At 35.6% G+C, this 13,925-nt stretch overlaps 2 protein-coding genes across 5 annotated transcripts in view; one reads left to right on the forward strand and one right to left on the reverse strand.

Moving 5' to 3' along the window:
* LOC145671370 (DNA ligase 3-like) overlaps positions 1–13,925 on the reverse strand; it is a 965,078-nt gene that overhangs the window by 541,788 nt on the left and 409,365 nt on the right. The gene's annotated exons all lie outside the window — the stretch shown is intronic.
* The window catches only part of CNMa (CNMamide), a 298,284-nt gene continuing 290,331 nt past the window's right edge, over positions 5,973–13,925 (forward strand). Inside the window, exon 1 of the mRNA XM_081740444.1 lies at positions 5,973–6,077. The gene's annotated coding sequence lies outside the window, so the exon portion shown is untranslated. The remainder of the gene's footprint in view (positions 6,078–13,925) is intronic.

Genomic DNA, 13,925 nt, shown 5'->3' on the forward strand with positions numbered 1-13,925 from the left:
TTATACTGCTTACTATAGATGTATAAGTATACACCATATTACATGTTGGTTTTCTTTGTCAATTTCATTTAGTAGAGGAACATAATAAATTTCATTTTATGATTCTATTTTTAAAAAATGACGATCTTAACTGAACTAATTTAAACTAACAATTAATTAACTTAAATAATTAAGTAAATAATTATATATACTTAATTCTCTCTCTCTCTCTCTCTCCCCCCCCCCTCTCTCATTCATATAAATTATGAAAACATAATGGTTTTGCTCAGCAAATAATTAGTGTGTATTTAATTATAAACAAAGCAAAGCTTCTATTTATGAAAAATATCACACTTGGAAAGATGTATCTGGAAATTTCTAAAATAAATACTTCATATCTCTACTAGTATTGGGGGTTGTTCAGGTTATATATACAATTTAAAAAAGAAAAAAAAACACCTCATAAGTCCCAGGAACTGCCAAAGGGAGAATAGTTAATAACGTCGTTAATTGCAAATTTAAAGTGAAGCTCCCCTTTACTCGACCTAGGCGTTAGTTTATCCGGATATTCCTACAAAATGTCTAAACGTTCTTAACCACATTTGACATGGTAGTTCGAGAGGGCGCGTTCAGTGTCATAAGGGATCGAATGTCCCGATCCATCGAACATACCATTGAGGAATAATTACCGAAAAACGGGATGTCCATAATTGGAAAAAACATTTGGCGCACGAGTTCTCATTGTAAATCATGGAAAATAGAATTTTTAGCATTAGAAATAGAACGAAGCTCTTTTCGTTTCGTTCTGGGAGCACAAATTTTCAAAGTCCTAATTACCTTTCGCTGATATACCAAATTTGAATGTCGTGTTCGTTCACGACTGAGATACGCGATCCCTTACGACACTCAGCGCGCGCTCTCTCTTGAATCACGTCTTAGGAGCGGTTCCGGCATCTGACCCGTTATATATTAGTTTTATTTGTAAAAATAAAGGTGCCTGTACGACCTCAGGTTCATAATGATTAAAATATTCCATACCTTTCAGGATATTATTATTACTGTATTATTATTATTATTATTATTACTAAAGTCTTGTTACTCAAAACTCTTATGTAAACAATTAATTGCACAAATTAAAATAAAAACTAAGCAAAGGCTCCTCTGCGGAGTAGAGATGCGCACGAGACAAGATTTAAGGCTGTCTCGTCTCAAAAATGTGCTGTAAAAATGATGTCTCGACTCGAAAAATGTATATTTCTTTATTGGAAGAGCTGTCTCTCAACTCGAATTTTGTGACGAAAATTCTGTCTTGTCTCGTCTCGTCTCGTACGTATTCCTACTGCGGAGAAAGTACAGAGGTGGACTCCCAACTGAATTTTTGCACTGGCTTTCAGTTTTGTCAAATTTTAGAGACAGACAGATTTGTTGGGATTATTTGATTGTGGGAGGTCAGTTTTTCAGAGAAAGAAATCTTGTTGGTTCAGAACTTTTAAGACGCGCGGACGTGCCAGCAACACGTCCCAAATATTTCTAGTCCCTGTATATCATTAATAGACAAGAAGGAACAAAGATTTGCAACTATCTCTAGAAAGAAAAAAGGAAAACAATAAAAAGTGACTTTCAATAAAACTATAATGTTTACTATTTGGTACTTTCGAACTTTCTCGTCACGTCCTTTTTTTAAGACAGAAAAGGAAATATTCCGTTTTCATTAAAAAGGTGCCAGTTCGGCATGTATATATATATATATATATATATATATATATATATATATATATATATATATATATATATATATATATATATATATATATATATATATATATATATAATATAAAATTGTGTGTGTTTTAACTTGTGTTCGTTTTGAACACCGAGACTATATGAGACAAAGAAAATATTGGATAGAAGAAAATATAATGCAAACGGAAAGTATGTTACATGTAAGTAGTACAAGTACCGGTATTTCAATGTGTGAAACAAATAAAGATGAAAGGAGCATTGTAGTGCGTGCTTCAGTCCTTATCACTGTTTTCAATTGTGACCATACAAATGTAATACTGTAGAATATTTATACTGGTTTTGGGATCCTCGACAAATATCTTCCATTACTGAGGTAATAAATAATGGCTGCAACATTGGAGCTGCAAGAGCCAACTATTCGCAATCCATTTGCATGGTGGCAACGAAACCTAATGACACTTTTGTAACCTTCTGTATTTGGTTTTAGATGAAGCATTTGTATGTTTTGAATGCACTGTCGTTTTCAATATCTTCTTGTCTTTAGCACGTTGTATTTGATATTACCTTTTTCATCCAACATTTCAGCCAAATAGCATATTGCCTGTTTATATTGCAAGGATCCACAAAACAATCATTTCAAATATTTTTCGGTCATTATAGGAAAATTCTCAAGATCCTGTGAATAAATAGATGTAAACAGAGTTTCTCTTTTCGCAATTTCTTCTGTTCAATAAAGGCTGGGAAAGGTGTTTTCGTTTCCTGAAGTTCTCGCAGATTTCATGATTGCGGTGATTGCGGAGTGGTTTTCATCTGGTGTCACGCGTATGGAGAATTTATTGAACACAAAACTAGCACTTCTATAGTGCGAGCCGATACTAGCTATCATTTCATTGTCAAATATTTCATCCAACAGACGATACTTTTCTTTCAACATTTTATGTGCAGTTTCAACTGCCCAACGGATTCTTGTAACAAATCTGTATCATTTGCTTCTGCAGTGAGCAATTGTGATTTTTTGCCTTTAAATGCAGGTATAGGAACTTCATAACCTTTGTTCTCAATATAAGTTTTACAGGGTCTATATTTTAATCCATTGACTACTAATTTACTAAAATAAAAGTACAATTCTTATGTAGATGGGGGCTCTTGCTCCCCCCCCCCCCCCAAGAGAAATCGCAACAGACGCTTCTGGCTAGTGGTCCCTTTTTTCACAACAAATTCACACAAGCACAAAGATTCATTGTTTCGTGTTTGTTTTAAAAGGGATAAGGGTGTTCATTCCCAAATAAATTGTTAAATATCAACAGTTTTACTATATCCCAAACTAGGAATGGGTCGCAACAGACCATCAAATGGGGCCGAAGTGAATTTGGCACTTTCAGGTGTGATTTCTCATTCATTCACGTAGAAAATATGCTAAAGCAACATCAATAGCTGTACGTTTTGCAACTGCCCCCTTTTAGGTGTGGTATGGTTGGTTTTGGCTAATTTTGATCATGGCGTACCCGTGATACAATTTTGGAAAAATATACAGTGTTAAAGCAACATTATTTTTTTCATAATCATGTTCGTAGACCATCATAGGTCAAAAGGGTCTCAAAATATTGAATCGAATTTTTTTGAGGGGAAAAACGGTCGGGGGAGCTGTTATTTTTTTCAAACAAAGCCCTTGTACACACCTATATATACATCCAAGTTTGAATCCCATTTTTTCGATTTCGCGCAATTTCTCATGAAGCAATGAGAGTTGAGGTTTGAAACGTGAGGGATTAATGTATCTTGAGGGTACCTATATACCACCCACTTGTCGCCCCCCAAGATTCATCTGGGGCCATTACACTATACTTATCCAGTCACGCCCTTTCTATTTTCATCTCGAAAGCAAGACGAGAAGTACGTTTTAAAATTCGAGACTAGACGAGAAACTTCACAATGTTTCATCGGACACTAATTCTCCTAAGTTCTAGATCTCAAACACCTCTAATGTTACACGATTCATAGTAGGCCTATAAAAGCTTAAACATTAATTGATTGTACGAACACAATAAAGGAGCATTTATTGACATTTAAAGATACGCAAGTCATTATACAATACAGGGTTAGCAGAAATGATTGGTTCGTTTTGAAAAGGCTATATTTTCAAAAGTATTACACGTACACATATGAAACATACGTATATGAAAAGAACCACAAAGTCACCAAGTTTGTACAGTGTGACAGCACGAGTTCATTATCTTTCCGATCGGTTGAGTTGATTTCGAGTTTAACGTCCTTTTCTGCAGCGAGCCTATATGAGACGGGACCTACGGATTAACGCGGAATCCAAACCACATCAGCTCCCGCCGGGAATCGAATCCGGGTCTCCTGCATCAAAGGCGCGTACGCTAACCGCTTAGCCACGAAGGAGCTCTATCTTTCCGATCGGGTGTTGATGTGTGCAGTGTGGCAGTACGAGATTAGTACCTATCGAAAAGGAGGGAAAGCAGAAAAAAAAAGTTTTTTTTTGTGTTCTTGAATATGCCAGATGTTCGTTTGTTACAGCTGTGCAACGCGCTTTCAGAAGAGAGTATAGGAAAAGAACCACCGTGTAAACAAGACATTTTGTGGTGGTAGCGGCAATTCAAGGACACTGGTTGCTTGTGTAAAGGGAAAAGCACCTGGTCTCCCTAATCACCTGATTTAACGCCCTGCGACTTCTTTCTATGGGAGTATGTTAAGAACCTTGTTTACGTACCCCCACTACCGCAATCCTTAGTCGAGCTGAAACAACGCATCAGTACTGACAATTGACAGGACTATATAACAAAATGAAAGGAATGAGCTCGAGTACCGTCTGGGCGTGTGTCGTTACGAAAGGGGCACATATTAAACATTTGTAAAAGGTGTATAAATTTGATGAGTTTGAGTTTTTTTTTTTCTTTCTTATCTTTCAAGTGTGTATGTATAATACGTTTGAAAATATAGCCTCTTCAAAATGAATGAATCATTTATGCTAGCCCTGTACACTCTAATAAGAAATTTGATATAAATGATATTTTATCACACTCTTCGTGGACCTCTAGTGATTTGAAAGGATTCTTGGTAACTTCTAGATGAAAATACGGGGAGGACGGGGAGAGGAAAAACAGGGCATAATGTTTGTAATAACTTTAAAAAATGAGACGAGAAAAAGATATTTGTCTCGTGGGCAATACTATCAAGAATCGAACCCGGGATCCCGTACAACAAATACGTGCACGCTGTCCACTACACCAGGGTGAGAGAGTGCGCGTGTATTTAAAATTCGATTGTAGGTGCCTGAATGGCACGTTAGTCGAAAGCGAGGAATATGTATATATTGGACCAAAATGTCACAAACCATACGTCAAATTCAGTTTATCGTCCCAACATTATACCCGTTAGACTAAGGGAGCATGATTAATGCAAGTGAATGATGGATGAATTGGTGGAATGAAAATGTGGAAGGAAACAGGAGTACCCGAGAAAACGAACAAACACGATGTTATCCAAAACTTACTTAGCCGGGAATTTATCCAGGGATCCCATGCATCAAAGGTAAGCGCTCTACCACTGAGACATCGTGCCCCCATAAGTCATACGTCATTTATCAACAATGATTCTATGACTAAGATCCTTGTTTCATCCCCGCATGAAGGGAAGTATACATCAGGGGCGGATCCAGGACCGACTTCTGGGGGGGGGGCGGTTGGTTGTCATACTGTTACTTTTAAGGGCTCCAAACTTTGGGATGGGTTTTATTTATATACATAAAATAAGAAAGTTTCCTCTTCTGAAGGGGGGGGGCAATCGCCCCGATCGCCCCCCCTGGATCCGCCCCTGGTATACATATGATTCGATTATTTGTGTTGGATACTTAAATGTAGAAATATTATGCTAAAAATAACAAAGTATTCTAAATTGTAAACATTGGTTTACAACGCACACAATATTGTATATATCTGATATATAAACTTTAATGCCTAATTAGGTAAGATGTAGAGTTATTAGGAATTAAAATTCACAACTGCGAACATTTTTTTGCGTGGTTGTAAAGAATGCATGGTCAAGAGATAATACATATCGAAATTTTCATAAGGAAAGCACATACGATAGGCGTGTGTGACGTAACATGGCGAAAGCCAATCGACTTCTGCGCTCGATGGGACAGGGCGTTCCGGCGCGATGTACGATGACTCTGGTTGCGTCTTGTCATATATAAGTTGGTCATAACCCCTTTGAATAGCTCTTTAAGTGTCTTCGTAGTTACGCACTCAGCAATCACACCCTTTTTCGGCAGAACTAACGACTCCACGGTTAATCAGTCACCAACCCAGGAAGGGTGCTTTAGTGACAAGGTAAGTCACACACACACACATGGTATCACATATCCTCTTTTCTATCTCGCTCGCCTGGTTTCCCTTTATCCGTTGATTGTTCAGTGAGAACGCGTGTTGCATGATACCTGTTGAGCTACGCTTTTTCTTTTCCCACCTGTTAGATTCAGTGAGGTTAAAATTGTATTCTATGTTCACAGATACGTGCGTGGATGTCTACATACTGTACTATTTTTCCAAAGCTGCGTACAACTATTGTTTTTCAAATCCACATTCTTTTCACGACATATTTATGCAGATTTGCAGTAAATAAAGGCGTACAATAATCTCTCTGAATAAGCAAGTTTACGCGTCAATACATGATACTCGTAAGTGAGAGTAGATAGTTTTTAGAAGCAAGTTTGATGTGTTTTTCTTCTTAATATGGCTTATATTTTCTTCCAAAAAATAATTTCGTGACTTTTCAAAAAAAAAAGTTACATGAAATATTTACATCACTTTTTCCAATGTAGGAATTAAGCCGTCAGATATTTTTAATTTTCTTCCATGTTAGTCTGATATATTAACAAACTATCCAATAAGACATAGGAATGTATGTATAAAATAAGATAAATCTTTCAGTTTTACGTCCCACGGTTATGCCGACTAGGCTAAAGGAGACTGATATAATGAGAAATGAATGGAATGAATAAAGTAGAAGGAAACGGGAGAACTCTTTCTGCATCACAAAGTCCACTTGGCGAGATCTGGAATCGAACTAGAGAAACCACGCATCACAGGTGAACGCTTTACCACTGAGCCACTGCAGCCCCATGTTGAAAATAAACACACGAATTAATAATTCTTTTTAATGCTGTATGAAAAATACAATGAAGTGCAAACACTTGATATTTTTCCAATAGTGAAAAACATTTATTACAAAATATTATTCAAGTATATATATTTCAGATTTTTTATGCACAGTAATATCAATGAATTAAGAAAAAGATAGTTCGCGTAACATATGTTAAATTAACAGCCTATGGGTGACTATTTCTGTATGCTAAAGTTGTAAATTTTCAAATTTCATTTCATCCTGGCTTAAGGGTAAAGTAGTAAGTCCGAAATAGAACATAGGTTAGTAATTTAATTTCAGTTCAGATTATCTTTATTTGGTGAATTAAAAAATAAAATTAATCAGTTTTACGTCCCACGTGTATGCCCTTTTAGGCTAAGGAAAATGATAATTAAGGCAAGTGAATGATGCAAGAATTAGTGGAATAAGAAAGTAGAAGGAAACGGGAGTGCTTCGAGAAAACCCATGAACACGGTGTTGTCCGCCACAAACTTACATGGCCGGGGATCGAACTAAGGACCCATGCAGCAGAGGTAAGCGCTCTGTCACTAAGCCACCGATGAATTAGAAGACCACCCATTTCATAACACTCAAAGACAGGTGAAGAACTGTATCACAATCACCTGCAGCAGCACGGTAGTTCATTGGTAGAGACTCATCTTCAGTTTGATCCTATGCCATGTTACATCGTATCAATGGTTCTTTTATTTTTTTCCACAATATTTCAACCATCAATTATTGTATTATGATTTATTGGTTTTAATATCTGAACTCTAGTTTGCAGGGATGACAATTTCAAATTACTAACCAGTTCTAGGAAAATTATACGTATTTTTTCAATCCACAGTACATGTAATAGGTTGGTTACTGCTTTATGAGCAACAGTTGGAAAGGATTAGCCATACTCTTCCCCGAACGATAAGCACCAATGTTCGTAAAAATAATAATAATAATAATAATAATAATAATAATAATAATAATAATAATAATAATAATAATAATAAAAAGTGTGTATTCTCTCTCACACACACACACACATTACTATTCTATTAAAAAATTCAAAATTCGGAAAATATTCTAAAACACAAAATTAATCCAGCATTCTTGTTTGATTTGGTTTCTTAGTTTAGCGTTCCTTTCAGCAGCGAGGCTATAACAGACCTGGATCTACAGCTTAACATGGGATCGGAACTACACGACATGAGCTTCTGTCGGGAATCGAACCTGAGTCTCCCAAGTCAAAGGCACGTACGCTAATCACGTAGCCACAAGGAAGATCTCCAGCATTCTTGTTATGGAAGAAAACAGACAAAAAGCATGCACTCTCGTCCCAAAAGTCGTACATTACAATTTTCAATAAACTGCAATAAAATGCAAGATACTTTTGGATAAATAATCCAGTATATTTCATGCAAAAATTTTTCTTGTAGGCCTTATATCTGAAGAACTACATATAGGTCTAGTATAGCCAAACCCAAACTATCACTTGACTCAGTATAATCTGCTTATTCTGTAAAGAACACGAAAACTCGATTTAGGGTCCGCTCAAAAATTTTATGGCCCTTGATCCAAAACTAATTATTGACTAAGGTTGCAATCTGTTGATGCATTTTTTTGGATTATTCCTAAAATTCTTGGCCAAAATCGCAATCTTTTGGTCATATTTTGATCATTCCTAAAATTCTTGATAAAAAAGAAAACGCTCAAATTATTTTAATGTAATTTTCCATTGTAAATATTTTGTTCTTGCATATGTTAATTTCTAGTGAATAGGAAAAATTCTAGACTAAATAATAAAAAGTAACGGTTTCAAAATGTCTTAAAAAAAAAAATGGGACAGTATTACCTAGCTAATCAATAGTAATATCGTTTATCTATAAACATCAATTTCTAGAGATTCCGAAACAAAATTGTATTGCATAATCAATAATAGTGGTGTTCTTTCTAATAAAATAAGATCATTACAGTAGGTATCCAGAAAACAGCAATTTTAGATTTCTCTTTATAGCAAACTATTCTTATCCTGAGCATATACAAATGTGTTTTAAAACCTGTGAAATTGCCTGGGAACTTTAAAATCAATTCGTAGACAACTTATTGAAAACAGGCAACAAGATCTTTAGATGAGTTAGAGAAACGTTCATATATTGAATTATTATTATTATTATTATTATTATTATTATTACGAAACTTTCTTCACAATTATAACCGCTTGAATTTATTTTAAGGCAAGAAATCTGCACATCTAAGAAAGCAACAACTCTGCTTCTGATAACCTAATTTAACGCATCTACATAATGTATCTCGTCTGCTAATTTCATTTCTTTTGTTTGTTTGTTTAAAATTGTACACTAGTTTATCAACTTCGAAATTACTGAGTTTGTTTTATTTTATAATATATTATTTAATATTATTAAGATTAGGTAAAGAAAAAAAATTGAAATACACCTAAGTTATTCCGAAATTTTCATGAGACCAGAAAAGAATATTTATATGAACTATAAGGGTATTTGTAGCTGTGTTGAGATAACATAACTTACTTAAATGCGTACAAACAAAACAAATTGATAACACGTTTTATTTCAAAACATAAATCTGAATAATGAAAGTGCTTATCTAAATCAGTTCTCATGTTTGTTTTTTTTCAATGAACTTAAAATGTTCAATAAATAAATTCTCTATGTCCGTGTGTCTGTCTGTCTGTTGTTTGGGAATTTTTCAATGTTGAGCCCTGTACTCGATAGAGCATCAAAAACTATCTCAAAGAAGTGATGGAATTTTTCGCGAAACTCTTACCGTTTTCGAGATATTGGTAAAAAAAAAAAAAAGTTCCGATTTCGGGAGATTTAAGGAGCCATATCTCGGGAAACGTAAGTCATAGAGAGATGATGATATGCGATTTTTTTAAATTTTGAATCCTCCATTGTGAGCATGTGTCTTCATAAAACAACCTATGGTAGAACGTTTTAACAGGATTCTTAAAGAAAACATATGATGATAAAATTAGTACTCAAGGAAATTATAAATGGATAGATATATTACAAGAATTGCTTAATTAGTATAATAATAAAGTACATAGAACAATTATTATAAATCTTGTAGAAGTTAATAAGAAAAATATTTTTAAGTTCGTTCTGGGAATGCTCTTAGAACATTCTCATTTTTTTCTTTCTCTATTTTGCTGTTGACCACCAATTGTGACATTTTCATGAAATATTTTAAGATTTGGGTACAAGAATATTCATCACGTGATTTTTTAAAAATTGAATTTCGTACGTATCTTCTAGCATATTTTGCTAAGATAATAAAATTTTTTAAGCTAATACATACAAACGGTAGCAAAATTATACACATCTTCTATGTATACGCTCATCTCTAGTGTGAGATGTCCCTGGTTTGATTTAAGTCATGTGGGTTTGTAATGACTAACTCATGTCCGCGGGACTTTCTCGAGGTTCTCTCATTTCTTTCCACATGTATCTCATTAATTGTTCCTACTCATACAACATACCCTACTCGTACAACGTTAAATTATGGGTTTCATTCATCAAACACTTCGGAGTATATAGACCAATATGGGCACACTTTTCAGTGATAAATAATTATATTCTTTCTACGCTAAAGAGAAATATCTTAAATTAGTCCACTCATTTCGAAGTCACTGATTAAAAAAAAAAATAATAATGTACACTCATGTCCAAAATTATTGTCGCATGTCTATAAATATTTTGTTGAAGGGATATAATTTGATAAATTCGACCGGTATTTCTTATAATGTCAGTATATGTATAATCGGTAAATACATGTATGTGGCAAATTTCATGTCAAAAGAGCAATAAGTGAGAACAATAAAACGAAAATAAAATTTTCTTGTCCATTTAGCAACATTTTATTTTACCTATTACAATTTTCGTATTTATAATTATTTTCCTATGGAATTTACCACAAATACACATTTCCCGATTATACACATAGTATCAGTATTAAAAATACCCTGCAAAATCATTATCAAATTATATTCTTACAAGAAGACAGTTATAGATATGCGACAATCATTTTGGAGATGAGTGTACATAGGTGAATTGTTCTTTACTGATGGCTACATATGAAAAGAAATATTAGTTCACAAAAAGACATACTTGAATGATATGGGAATCCCAAATGGTGGGGTGCTGACTGCCACAACCAATTATTGGTACTGACTGCCACGACGGCGTGCTGACTGCCACGATCCTGAGAGAAAGTTGCTAGACGTAACATTACCGGACGCCAAGAAGCATGAAAGAAACGCGATGAATCTTAACACACCACATTTAATCCATACTTTCAGGCCGGGTACGATAGGAACCTTGTCACTTGCTTTCTTCAGTACGCACGTCGTCCAGGAGACTTGTTCAATACATACGTTGTGAAGTAAAAAAGAAAATAAAAATCATTACAAAAATGCCTCTAATATATACTGGCTTATACTGATATATACTGACTTATACTGATATATAAAAATCATTACAAAAATGACTAATATACACTGACGATTACTCTAATTTATGTATGTAGCCCAAACTTCTAAGACATTTTCGCAAGTCACCATGGATTTGCAAATCTTGTGGAATTACTTGGATCCTGTCGTCAACTTTTGTGTAGGCTAGCTTTCTCTTCTTCGCTGGAACTTGTAATTTAAGTTTGTTGTAAGTAAAATAATTTGATTTTGCATCTTCCTTTAGGGTCTCGAGCAGTGTGAAAACATGTGGGGAATTCTTGGAAATCGCATTGTTTAGCCGATGGTGCCACCCTTTCACACCATTGTTCGTGCGGTGCCTCCGGCCGCTGTAGTTCCAAGTCTTGACAGGAATGGTAGGGTTTTCTAGCCATTGTTGCGTGAAGTAATCATTGAAGGCTTCAACTTTTTCTCCACGTGGGCACTGCTCCATGATAAACAACCAACCATCATCAACAAATTCAATAGGTATAAGTGCCAGTGATGCACACATAAGGAGATGCACTTCTTCATTGTGCAGGTAGTCGCTCACCAAACCTATATCCTGCACTTTTCGACAAATGCTTTGGTTACAGTGAAAATTGTAGCCAGATATCTGTGAATTTGGAAATACAGAATTTAATGCATTGATAGCTGCACTTTCGAAGTCCACTTTCAGCACACTAGGATCGTATTGTTCAGACCAACTTCTAACAAAGGAAAATAGGTCTCTGTATGTATTTTCTGTTTTGTCAGGGAGCAGTGCGTACAAAATTGGTACGATTGATGTATTATCATTTGAACTCCCTATGTCAGTATGAACTGTGTACAGCTGCGCAAATTGTTTTGAGCAGCTCTTGAAAGTTGCATCCAAAAACCACTGCTGGCTACCCCTCAGCGCTGGCCTCAGACCATCATATCCAAAACAAAAAATCCTTTTATCCTGTTGCAATTTATCATATTGCAGAAAGAAAGTTCCATCTTCGAAGCGAAGAAGATCCTCCGGAAAATCTAGCTCTTTAGATGTGGAATTGTTTTGCTTTGTACCCAGCATCGTCCTCCTAGCATTGTTTAAATAACCCTTCCTTTGACTATACAATGGAATGGTAGTAACAAGATCCAGTCCCTGGTTTATAGGAACAGACATCTCTCTCAGGCTCATGGCAGTCAGCACCATAATATTTGCAATCAATGCCAGTCGTGGCAATCAGCACCAATAATTGGCTGTGGCAGTCAGCGCCCGTGGCAGTCAGCGCCTATCCTCCCAAATGACCTCTGAACTATTTAATTCTATATTTTGCTTTCTCTTATTGATAGTTTAGAATTTTGTTAATAAATAAATAAATAGGTATAATAAATGTAATAATTAATAAAATATACAACTTTGTCTCTCTCCTGTTTCTTAAAGTTATTACTGTTTCTTTTTTTTTTCTTTTTTGTGAAACATAAAATTCCATTTTAGAGAAAACTATTCAAGCAAATTAACTCAGCTCTAAGAAAAAAAAAAAAGCATCCTATGTGAATGTTCAAGAAAAAGTGACTTGCGCTATATTTTCGAGTTATTACTAAAATATTTATGAAATATGAATAAAATCTCTCGAACCGTTCTTTTTTTTTCCTTTCTTCAGAAAACCGTCCGAAAAGCTCACCTCACTTGTAAACTACTACTATTACTAGATTTTTCCAGAGAAATGACTTGTATATAACATCATGTTTATTAAATTTGATTTATTGCTAGAAATATTGAAGAAAATAACAATTTCCGATTTTAATGAAATGAAGTGAAATCTTTCAGTTTAACGTCCCACGATTACGCCAGCTACGCTAAAAAGAGACAGATGATTAAGGCAAGTGAATGATGATGGAATAATTTGTGGAATGAGAATGTTGGAGGAAACGCGGGTACCCGAGAAAACCCACGGACACAATATTGCCCAGCTCAAACTTAGACTGCCTGGGATCGAACCAGGGACCCCGAACACCAGAGGTAAGAGGTCTACCACTGAGCCACCATCTCGCCCTATATAAGGATTTGAAATGAAATATTTCAGTTTTACGTCTCATGTTATGCCGGTTAAGCTAAAGGAGATGGTGATGATGAGAAATGAATGAAATGGTGGAATGAAGAAAGTGAGAGGAAACGGGAGAACCGCAAGAAAACCTACGAGCACCGTGTTTGTCCACCGCAAAGTCCACACAGCGCGAGCTGGGATCGAACCAAGGACTCCAGCACCGGAGGTGAACATTCTACCACTGAGCCACCGCGCCCCCTATATACGGATTCGAAAAAATGAAATGAAATCTTTGTTTTACGTCCCATAGTTATGCCGGTTAGGCTAAAAGAGACGGTGATGATGACTAATGAATGAAATGGTGGAATGAAGAAAGTGGGAGGAAACGGGAGAACCCCGAGAAAACCCACGCACACGGTGTTTGTCCACCACAAAGTTCACTTGGCGGTGGCTGGGATCGAACCCAGGACCCCAAGCACCAGAGGTGAACGCTCTTATACGGATTCGAGTAAGTAGTTTTATTGAAGAAGACTTTCAAGAACACT

This window comes from Thermobia domestica, chromosome 15 (assembly GCF_964235325.1).
Source record: "Thermobia domestica chromosome 15, izTheDome1.hap1.1, whole genome shotgun sequence".
Classification (NCBI taxonomy): domain Eukaryota; kingdom Metazoa; phylum Arthropoda; class Insecta; order Zygentoma; family Lepismatidae; genus Thermobia; species Thermobia domestica.